The sequence below is a fragment of the Lygodium microphyllum genome, chromosome 23 (genome assembly GCF_053477565.2).
Source record: "Lygodium microphyllum isolate KBCC chromosome 23, Lygodium_microphyllum_v1.1.10, whole genome shotgun sequence".
NCBI classification, from domain to species: Eukaryota; Viridiplantae; Streptophyta; class Polypodiopsida; order Schizaeales; family Lygodiaceae; genus Lygodium; species Lygodium microphyllum.
The window spans coordinates 104,194,254-104,206,576 of record NC_141157.1 but is presented as its reverse complement, the minus strand read 5'-3'; the positions used below and the strand labels follow the sequence as shown (position 1 = coordinate 104,206,576).

General features: G+C 40.6%; 1 non-coding gene across 1 annotated transcript; it reads left to right on the top strand.

Annotated features, from left to right (window-relative positions):
- Positions 1 to 10,123: 10,123 nt before the first annotated feature.
- LOC148016563 (signal recognition particle RNA) lies at positions 10,124 to 10,388 on the top strand. Its single transcript, XR_015688217.1, has one exon.
- The last annotated feature ends 1,935 nt before the right edge of the window (positions 10,389 to 12,323 follow it).

Sequence of the window (12,323 nt, the reverse complement as noted above, 5' to 3'; positions counted from 1 at the left end):
CTACCGAAAGATTGAGCCTTATCACAAAGGAAGTATACCCACACCTTCCTCCTATAGTCATCAATGATCAACATAAAATAAGAACATCCACCCACGGCTTATGTAGGCATTTTATCACACAAGTCAACATCATGCACCAACTCCAGAGAAGCCTTCACTCTTGCTTTCTTGTGGAACTACCTTTCTCTATTGCCTGGTGCCTACAAGCTTCGCACAGTTTCTTCATTTCAGTTTCACGCCAAAGTTTACTTATGCCTACTCTATTGGTGGCTATAAGAGTATGTAGCTCATACAAATTGTCCCATCTTTCTCACTTATCAACAATGTTATCGACACTATTTATAATTTCCACACTTATCTTGGCGAGATGCCATCTATAGAGCTAGAATTCAAAGGCTTCAAGACAACTATTAGGCTACTAGGGAGGATAAACCTCAAGAAGGAATGAGACATGAGTATGGGAGTCAACTCCAAGCATTTGTAAATAAGGAGAGGTAGCTAACTCGACTCAAGGTAGGTGAGGATAGGGTCTAGCTCTTGAGTTGGATGAGGTAGATGGTTAAGCCTCGCACAAACTGTGTTTAATTGTGAGTAAGCTCTTCAAGTAGATTGTGTGAACTTGAGGTAGGTCACAATGTGAACTCAAGTTCAGTCAAGGTATAAACTTGGAGTGTAGGTAGATGAGTTTGCAGATAGTGAATGACTCATTATTACTTGTGATGGGGTCTATCTTAGCCAAAGTAGATTCATGCAAATGAGGGATTAAATTTTTTTAAAAACCATTTATTTTTTAAAAATATTATATAATTTTGAATTTTTTCCTCTTCTGACCCCTAAGCATGAAGAGATCCGGTCTATGTCGTAGACAATGACCTACAAAATAGTATTGAATTGCCAACATTGTGTAATCAAGGATATGGATGTGCCATGATTAATTATGATCCAAATACTAATTTTTGGCCATTAACGATACAATTTACCACTGAATGTATTTCAAGTATGATGGGGATCCCAAAAATAATCAAACTTCATACCAAAAATCCCAAAATAGTTGTGTGCCTTGGTTGCATTAATATGGATATCAGACTCGTATAAGATGAAAAATACGAGGCTATTATACAATGAACTCCCAAAAATACAAGATATAATATAAAGATACATCCGCAAATGGTTATTTTGTATTGTTATGCCCGTAAGGCTACCATTTTTTGTACCATTCTATAAGCTTGCAAGGCTACCTTGAGTTTAGGATATGGTCATTTTGTATACCATTCTATAAGCTCAGAATGCTAGCATGCATTTATTATCTAAATTTTTTTGAGAGGAAGAGAGTAGATTAGTTCGGATATTCATCAGTGTTTTACTTGTCAATTATACTTGGCCATTTTCTTGTTGGTAATATGGGGCTGATCTCCTATGAATGACTAAGAACATTGAGAGTAGATTTTCTACAACTTTGTTAATGGCCAAGAAATAAAGCGTCAATAGCAACAAGAGCTATCAAGTGATGCATCCCATGGCACAAGGTTTATTTAAAAGGTACAGTAATGCTTGATAGTAGCAAGGAGATAATGCTGAAATCTTTTTGCAGCATAAACCATCACTAATCCTTGTCTTTTGGTGGTCGAATAGTTCATTTCCACCTAGATGAGCTGGTGACTATCAAAGTTCACAGGGAAATCCATGATATGCTCATGATGTTTTCATAACACTCCATTTTAGAGGCATTGATTTATACATGGAATGTTATGGGCCAATCTAGAGCTCTTAGAATAGGAGCAATCATGAGAGTCCTTTTTAATGCTTTGTAGGAATCTTAGCATTCCTTAGTCTAGGCCCATGTAATTAGTAGATTGTAGAGTAGTGATGCTAGGAGGCATATTCCACGGTGGATTCCGTGCCACGGTGGATTCCGTGAGGTTTTACGGTGGATTCCGTAAACTTAGATGACCGGGGCTCATACACAAAGAGGATTCTTTGTGCGAGAAGTTGATGGGGACGCCTGTCCTTTTCGGGCGTTTCATTAATTTAGTGTGTACGTGGGTGATTCCATAGCGGGTGATTCCGCAAAATACATGTTAAATTAATAAACGTTTATGAGTTTAGAGTGCGCACTCGTAATAAATTAAGGTTAGGATTTATTTCTAACCAGTTGATTTATTTATGTAGCTGAAGACTGCTAGGTATTCACTTTTGTCGGTTTAATTGTATTATTTTACTAACGATTGTGAATGCTTCAGTTGATGTGTAGAGATAGCAGCAGTGGCGGAGGAAAGCATTGGAGTCTAGCGAGTATTCGACCTTTGGATTATATTTTGATAGGCGCCACGCCTATATTTTGTTATGTCTATTGAGACATCGATTATTGATTATTATTTTGTATGCGCCTATGCGTACGGATATGTTATTTCTATTTGGACATTGAGATTGGGCGTGCCAGACTCTATGGGCACCGTCCATTAGCTTTATTTCCTATTTTTGTAGAAAGCAAACTCAAAAGCTAAAAGCTTGTCATATTTTTGTAAATTGGGCTATTATTGAGCATGAAGATGGAAATATACGTAAAATACATGCTTTGTGAAGCGCTCACACAAGGCATGGGGGGAGATTGAACCCAAATGGTCTCTTGCTTCTTGTCGTTCATGCTTTTACATTGTTTTTTGTGCAAAAAGGTAGAGTTCATTGTTCTTGGGGACCTTCCGGGATTCACTATGTGAGCATACAGCGACCGATCTGCGCACCAGTGGTATCAGAGCGGAGCTGAGATCAAGAGCTTCCAATCGCTACCCATGTCGAGTGAAGGCAGAGCTCCTGGAACGATCGGGCTCTACAGTCAATCTCATCGCGAACCGTCGATACAGGCAGACTTCTGGCGATCAAGAACCCCTGTTTCCACTCTCAGATCGCGAAGGACCAGGCTGTACAGGCGGAGGACCACGCATTCATCTCCTTTATCAAATCGTGGATATACTGTGAGAAAAATTTCATATCTCTTATCTCTCTTAAGTTTAAGCTTGACTTAAGCTTTAGAAGAAGCTTAAGTGCCCAGAAATTCATCGCGTGGTACAAGAGGAGGTCTCCGCGTTTTTCGCGCCGTGCTGAAAACGGCCCCCCCCCCACGAAATCAGACGATTCACTGATTAAGCTTTTCAAGCTTAATCCCTTAAGTCAAAGCTAAACTACTCAAGTCATACAAGGCAAGCAAATTCATAAACTTTAGGTCCTGCACCTCCGAAGTCAAGTCCTGCAAGTCGACTGGAATCAAGTCGTGCAAGTTCATCAAGTCAACCTAAGTTCTGCAAGTCTGCAACTCTGCAAGTCGGCTAAGTCTGCAACTCTACAAGTCGGCTAAGTCTGCAACTCTGCAAGTCAGACTAGTCAACTGGAGTCAGAACTGACTAGTGCTCAAAACTCCTAGAAGGGCTGTTCCTGCGCAAAAACTCTGAACTGCAAAGTTGTTCATGGCAAGGTATTCTATCCATCCACAGGTCCGCTGAAGTATTTTTAGCAAATGAAGAAGGAAATATTGCAGATTTTTTGAAAATTGAGAAAGAAATATCCAAAAATACATAGCCTTGTAACCCCGAATTTGAGCTACGCTCATCCCGCTAACCTGATTTTGAGTGAGAAAGGTCTTTTGAGTTTTACAGGATGACGACACCACATATGGATGATCCTATGGCTGAAGACGACCTACCTGAGCCTACCATGGAACAAAAGCTGGATCTATTCATGCTGCAATTGGAAGAAGAACGAAGGGCTAGGCAAGCATTGCAAGCGCAATTGACAAAATTACAAAGAGCATCTACCGACAAAGAAGAACCTCAAGCTGAAGATCTGATTCGACGTACCATCGACGCCACTCTTGAAGCACAAACCATTCACAAGGAATCAAAGATAAGTAAACGAAGTTTCAAATTTCGCACTTTCAATGGCATACGAGAAGGAAAGACTGTTTTATCATTCATTAGCCAGTTTGATGACTATTTCCATGAGGAAACTTATCCAGAAAAAGATAAAATCAAGTGTGTTACTAATCATTTGGTAGACAGAGCATCACTTTGGTGGACTGTAGTACGCAAGAGCATAGAATGTCCTGCTACTTGGGAAGATTTCAAGAAGAAGTTCATGCAGAATTTCCTTCCACTGCAATTTCATGAGAAGGCTATCAAGCAATGGGATTTACTTCAACAACGGGATCGTGAGCCTATTCCACAGTATACATAGCGTTTTTGGAATGCACTCCTACAGCTACGCATGCTTGAAGACGTACCAGAGACGACACATAAGCGGAAGTATATGTCTGGACTTCTTGGGCATTACTATGCTGAAGTGAACATGTTCAAGCCTGCTACCCTTGAAGATGCCATCTCACTAGCTCACGACACTGAAGATAAGTTACGCGGTAGAGACAGACGACCACAGCAATTCCAAGCCAATGGTAATTATGGATATAAACAATTCAATTCCAATTTTAGAAGGTTTAATCCAGGTCGTTTCTCATCACCATCTTTCCGCAAGAATTGGGCTAAACCACCTGCATTACCATCCAATGTCAATCCAAATCCTAAGCCTATTCCACAAGCAAATCCAAATGTACCCAGACTTCCAGCCATTGCAAATAATGTAACAAAGCCAAGCCAATAGTATGCTATAAGTGTCACCAGCCTAGGCATCTCGCAGCAAATTGTCATTCAAAGAAGCCACCAGCACATATCAACTATCTTGGAGCCATGGACGAAGACGAGCATGAGGATATGCCTGATTTCACTGAAGATGAGGATGATACTACTACTACTTTCAACACTTTACCAGGTATGCCTACTCCACATTCATTATTGACTATGAAATATTTGGTGCATGGAAAGGAAAGGACTATTTTGCATGATGACGGTAGTACTCATGACTTTATTTCAGCAAAATTGGTAAAGGAATTGAAATTACAGACTGTACCTATGCATTATCGCATAAAAGCTGCATTTTTAGGCACTAGGTATAATGGCACACAAGAAGTACAAGATTTAGAGATTCAAATTGGTTCATACATTGAAAGAAGAAATTTCTTAGTTGTTCCATTACAGTCGAGTGACATTATTCTAGGAATGCCTTGGCGACACCAGCATAACCCAGACATAGATTATTCCACACACACAATGAATATTAATTTTCAAGGAAAATCTATTACATTATATGGTATGCATGCATCTAATGTTTTTCCACTGCTTTCGCATACTCAAGCAAAACGTGCATTACGCAAGAGTACTAAATCATATCTCATTTGGGTGAATGAATTGCAAGCAAAGGAAAATCATATGCACCCTAGGCATAAGGAATTTCTTGCATATTTTAAGGACTGTTTTGCAGAAGACCTACCACCAGGTTTACCACCTTCACGTCCAGAAGACCATAAGATTGATTTAATCCCTGGCACACAACCACCTTGCAAAGCACCATATAGGCACAATCAGATAGAGCAAAAAGAAATCCAGACTCAAGTTGAAGAATTACTAAATAGAGGTTTAATTCGACCTAGCAGTTCTCCATTTGGTGCACCAGTACTTTTAGTCAAGAAAAAGAATAATACCTATCGTATGTGTATTGACTACCGAGCTTTAAATAAGATCACTGTAAAGAATAGGTATCCTATACCTAGAGTTGATGACCTTATGGACAAACTGCAAGGATCTTCTATATTTAGTAAAATTGACCTTAAGTCTGGATATCATCAGGTAAGGCTAGATAGATCTGATATATTTAAGACTGCATTCAGAACACAGTTTGGCCATTACGAATTCTTAGTCATGCCATTCGGATTGACTAATGCACCTGCCACCTTTAGTAGAATGATGAACCGTATCTTTTTAAAATATCAGTAATGTGTGATTGTTTTCTTTGATGATATTTTGGTGTTTAGTCAAAGTGAAAAAGAGCATTATGAGCATTTGTCATTAGTTTTTCAATTATTGAAAGAAAATCAATTGTTTGCAAATCTTGAAAAGAGTGAATTCTTTAAGACAGAAATTGAGTATTTAGGTCATATTGTATCATCTGAAGGAATTAAAGTTGATCCTAAGAAAATTGATGCAATATTGCATTGGCCTATTCCTAAAAATGTGCATGAGTTACGCTCATTCCTTGGTCTTGCTAGTTTCTATAGGAAATTTGTACGTAAATTTTCATTACTTGCTTTACCATTAACCAAACTTCTCAAGAAAGGAATTGTTTATCAATGGACTAAAAACCAGCAGAAATCCTTTGACTTACTGAAACGTGCATTAACCAATGCCCCTGTTTTACAATTGCCTGACTTTAATAGACCATTCTTTCTAGTTGTGACCGATGCTAGCGGATCAGGAATAGGAGCCGTACTAATGCAAGACAATCATCCAATAGCATATTCTAGTTCTAAGCTGAAACCCTCTGAGCTGAAATATTCCACTTATGACAAAGAACTATTAGCAGTTGTACAAGCATTAAGACAGTGGAAACACTACTTAATGTGTTCAGAATTCATGATAAAGACTGACCAGCAAAGCATTAGACATTTACTTATGCCAGGAGGCATATTCCACGGTGGATTCCGTGCCACAATGGATTCCATGAGGTTTTACGGTGGATTCCGTAAACTTAGATGACCGGGGCTCATACACAAAGAGGATTCTTTGTGCGAGAAGTTGATGGGAACGCCTGTCCTTTTCGGGTGTTTCATTAATTTAGTGTGTACGTGGGTGATTCCATAGCGGGTGATTCCGCAAAATACATGTTAAATTAATAAACGTTTATGAGTTTAGAGTGCGCACTCGTAATAAATTAAGGTTAGGATTTATTTCTAACCAGTTGATTTATTTATGTAGCTGAAGACTGCTAGGTATTCACTTTTGTCGGTTTAATTGTATTATTTTACTAACGATTGTGAATGCTTCAGTTGATGTGTAGAGATAGCAGCAGTGGCGGAGGAAAGCATTGGAGTCTAGCGAGTATTCGACCTTTGGATTATATTTTGATAGGCGCCACGCCTATATTTTGTTATGTCTATTGAGACATCGATTATTGATTATTATTTTGTATGCGCCTATGCGCACGGATATGTTATTTCTATTTGGACATTGAGATTGGGCGTGCCAAACTCTATGGGCACCGTCCATTAGCTTTATTTCCTATTTTTGTAGAAAGCAAACTCAAAAGCTAAAAGCTTGTCATATTTTTGTAAATTGGGCTATTATTGAGCATGAAGATGGAAATATACATAAAATACATGCTTTGTGAAGCGCTCACACAAGGCATGGGGGGAGATTGAACCCAATTGGTCTCTTGCTTCTTGTCGTTCATGCTTTTACATTGTTTTTTGTGCAAAAAGGTAGAGTTCATTGTTCTTGGGGACCTTCCGGGATTCACTACGTGAGCATACAGCGACCGATCTGCGCACCAAGTAGTCATGTGATGGTAGCATAGTTTAGCATAAAGCATCGATAATACTTGATATAGCTCATGAAGCACTGTCCCCCCTTTGGATTGGTATGTGGAGCGAGGTTCATGATAACCTTGGTTTTAGCAGAGTTAGTAGCAATTCTATTCTTAGACTGACATAGCCCAAGCTTATTCTATGGTTGACCCACAACTAGAACTTGAGAGGGGATTCAAGGAGAGGTTATAATACTTGCATCTTTGAAAGACTAGGTGAAGCTTGTGAAGATGTTATGCCTAGTTAGAGTGGACACATAAGTCCTCGACAAATGCCTACACACTGCGACAACGCTCTTCAAGTAGATTGTGTGAACTTGAGGAGGGTCACAATGTGAACTCAAGTTCAGTCAAGGTATAAACTTGGAGTGTAGGTAGATGAGTTTGCAGATAGTGAATGACTCATTATTACTTGTGATGGAGTCTATCTTAGCCAACGTAGATCTATGCAAATGAGGGATTAAAATTTTTTAAAAACCATTTATTTTTTTAAAATATTATATAATTTTTAATTTTTTCCTCTTTCGACTCCTAAGTCCGTAAGGCTACCATTTTTTGTACCATTCTATAAGCTCGCAAGGCTACCTTGAGTTTAGGATATGGTCATTTTGTATACCATTCTATAAGCTCAGAATGCTAGCATGCGTTTATTATCTAAATTTTTTTGAGAGGAAGAGAGTAGATTAGTTCGGATATTCATCAGTGTTTTACTTGTCAATTATACTTGGCCATTTTCTTGTGGGTAATATGGGGCTGATCTCCTATGAATGACTAAGAACATTGAGAGTAGATTTTCTACAACTTTGTTAATGGCCAAGAAATAAAGCGTCAATAGCAACAAGAGCTATCAAGTGATGCATCCCATGGCACAAGGTTTATTTGAAAGGTACAGTAATGCTTGATAGTCAACAAAGAAGGTGAAGGGTGTAGCAAGGAGATAATGCTGAAATCTTTTTGCAGCATAAAACATCACTAATCCTTGTCTTTTGGTGGTGGAATAGTTCATTTCCACCTAGATGAGCTGGTGACTAGCAAAGTTCACATGGAAATCCATGATATGCTCATGAGGTTTTCATAACACTCCATTTTAGAGGCATTGATTTATACATGGAATGTTATGGGCCAATCTAGGGCTCTTAGGATAGGAGCAATCATGAGAGTCCTTTTTAATGCTTTGTAGGAAGCTTAGCATTCCTTAGTCTAGGCCCATGTAATTAGTAGATTGTAGAGTAGTCATGTGATGTTAGCATAGTTTAGCATAAAGCATCGATAATACTTGATATAGCTCAGGAAGCACTGTACCCCCTTTGGATTGGTATGTGGGGCGAGGTTCATGATAACCTTGGTTTTAGCGGAGTTAGTAGCAATTCTATTCTTAGACATGACATAGCCCAAGCTTAGAACTTGAGAGGGGATTCAAGGAGAGGTTATACTACTTGCATCTTTGAAAGACTAGGTGAAGCTTGTGAAGATGTTATGCCTAGTTAGAGTGGACATACAAGTCCTCGACAAATACCTTGAGCTACTTCCATAGCATGCATGTCCTTAAAGATAGTGCTCATGACCCTCTGGAGGGTTGCTAGTGCATTAGTCAATCTGAAAGGCGAGACAATATAAGTGAATGTACCCCCCCCCCCCCCCCCCCCCAAATTGGTGGGAAAGGTAGTTTTTTGGTCTTTCATCCTGATGAACTTGCACTCGATTATATCTTGCAATCCCGTCTAAGAAGCTGTAAGTTTCTTTCCTACTACTTACTTGATTATGTGGTCAATGTATGGTAGCGGATAGTGATCTCCCTTGGTTGTGGCATTTAATTTCTTGTAATTGATGCGTATGCAAAATTTCCAGTTCTTTTTGGGTATCATGATGATTGATGATACCTAGTCTATATGCTCGATTTTGTAGATGAATCTCGCTTTTAGCAACTTATTGATCTCCTCCATGACATGATGAGAATATCGATGATTCATTGGATAGGCTCACTGTTGATTAGCTTTTGGTACCATCCCTTAGAGGAATCTTGTGGGTGAGAACTTGCAAGGAAATACCCTTAAGGTTGAGGCAAAAACATCTCTGTATTCCTCCAACAAGTTAAGCAATTGTTCCTTATCCTCCATAGTAAGGTCCTCAATAATGTAAATGGGCTTAAGGGATTTCCCAACATGGAGATAACCGGGGAATAATATGTGGACTAGTATGCTGAGCACAGTACTAGTGTTCATGCACCAAAGCTCATACAACTAGCGCTGTGTAGTGTTCATAACGATTCTAGCATCCATGCATAAGTATGTGTCATATATAACTTCGAAGTAGAGCTGTTTTTAATACTCTGCATATACCGTACGTCGAAAAGGAAAAGGCCGTCCAAAATCCAAGGGATCGATCTTCTAATGCATTCTTCCTGAGTTAGCCTGGATCTTTGCTGAAGCTCCGGATTTCAAAGGAGGCAGGACGGCGGCTCTAGAGTGTGAGAGTCTAGAGAACTCGAAAGCGTCAACACATGATCGAGGTCACTGTGTGTGGAGGTGTGTCACTCGGGACTCTGGATCGGGGCGCGGGCAAGAGGGCTTTCATCTCCCACATGCGAAGCTTGGCACGACAGGTACGGTTTACATTGCGGCAGCCGGCGGCCTTCAATGCTCTCGTTCCTGGGTGTATTATGACGCCTGTAACCCGAGGAGGGGGGAATGTACGGTTGGGCGGATGTCGACGGCTGGTATGTTGTACTGGGACGCGAGGCCGTTCTTGGATGCGGCCCTTCGCAGCGGCGCCCGTTTCCAAGTCTCGAGTGGACGAGATCGTAGCCGCCCGGAGGGAACTGGCATCTCTCCGTCCTTGAAGGAGGGGGGACCGCGTGAGGCCGGAAACGGAGCAACGCTACCCCTCGCTCTAGACGGTGGAGGGATAACGCCACCTTTGTCTGCGGGCCAACCTTCGGCCTCCTCTCAGTCCCCGGCGACAAACCCTCAAAATTTTGCGGATCTCGATAGACACCAATAATTAGTTTTCTTGGCACCCAAATAGATGGCACATGTGGTGGACGTGGACCCGCAGTCCCGTCATCTTCTTTGTTGTCACCAGAATCGGCTACCACGAGCTTATCTCGAGTGACCGCGACCAAAACCAGATATGCTGGCAGAAGGAACACCACTCATGTTGTAAGGTTCAGAGCTGGAGACATTGAAGGATTCTAAGGGGCGGTACTTAGAGGCCGTCTATAAGCCGCGGCCTAACAAAAGGTGGAGGCAAGAGAGCCCGACAATGACGATATTTGTCATGCTTCATCTCCTTATAAGTCCTCATCCATACCCAAAGTGAAGGCTACTGAATGTTATAATAAATCGGTTCCATCGCCAATGCCTTGATGAACCTAGTTCCATCATCAACTACTAAAGGAGGTCCCAATCCTCTTGAAAACTTCTATAGGATATTGGCCTCAGGAAACAACCATGTTTGCATTGGATTAATTGTCCATTCCGATTGCATAACTTGTACCTCATCCTAAGTTCACTCTACGTAACTTTTTGTCAGCTTTGTGTCCTATTGGGCCTGCATCATTCGGATATCTAAGGTAGACGGGCGATCTCATTACACTAGAGTAGACTTGTTGGGATCCTTGGAAGTGGTCTCCTTATCGTTAAAGGACTCAGGTGGCTTCTGTTGGTGCTACTCCTTGACATCATCTTGTTGAGTGCAAGTCTTCTCCTATTGGGGGAAACTTGTAGGTGTGAGCTCTAAAGTGAAAAGTGTAAGGGGAGCAACATGCATCATGGTAGGGAAGCGTATCCTACACGATTTCAGGAGTTTCATCCCACAAAGATTTTATCTTAGCTTCAAAATTGGCATGGTAGCAGAGCACATCATTCTACAAGATTGTGCCCACTCGTTCAAAGCCGCATTCTACTATTCCAACACCTAACAGTATTCCTTCAACAGCTCCAAGGTAGGATGTTGAGATGAACCACCTGGTTGTAATATGAATACATCCTCCATCTTTCCGAAGCCAATACGATATGTTCATCACTATCCGTAGTGACATTCTCCTCTGCCAACTTCTCGCTCTATGACTTGTCCTCCCACTTGATAGCTAAGTCCTTGATTGGTAGCATAGGGGGTAGAGTTGAAGGTGCAGCGCGAACTCGCAAGCTTTGTGTGCACATTCATCTAGTATTGTTGCACGTGGATAGGAATTGAATCTCATTGTAAAGATATTCGATGTTGATAAAATCAAGAAGCCACTAATGAAACTACTTCCCAACGCTCCATAGCATTAGCTGGAGTTGGGTTGGAAGGATCTGCTATTTTACATGGTAGATCACGATCTACTTACTTATCAATATATCATTTCCCAAATTGTAAGAGATCACTATAAATCACAATTTCATTGGTTACTAGGAGCGGTGGGGAAGGAATCTTAGTTAGAGAAAATTTGATCTTATCTTGATGCCATCAGATGGCCTACATGCCCATTGTGACTAACTCGAGCTTTCCAGAGCTGCCAAGGGTAGCCTAAAAGAAGGTAGCAATCTTCTCCCTCCGTTACCATATTTAACATCATAAAGGATACTAGAAAATAAATAATGGCTACTTCTATCACCAAAGAGAGAAGTACACCCAAGGGTCATACCTATTGCATGCTATGGATTTGCTATATGGATCAAAACCAAGGTTTTGGCTCCCATCCATGAGGCCAAACTCGTGACAACTGGCGATAATATTGACTCTCAAGCCACTATCTAGTAAAATATTTTTGATAATCTGACCTTGAGATTGAACAAAGGTAACTAGAGTAGTTAAGTCAAACAACGGTGGTCATGTGCCTTCTATACCACATCTTCTGTTGTTGTTGCTATTGAGGTCTC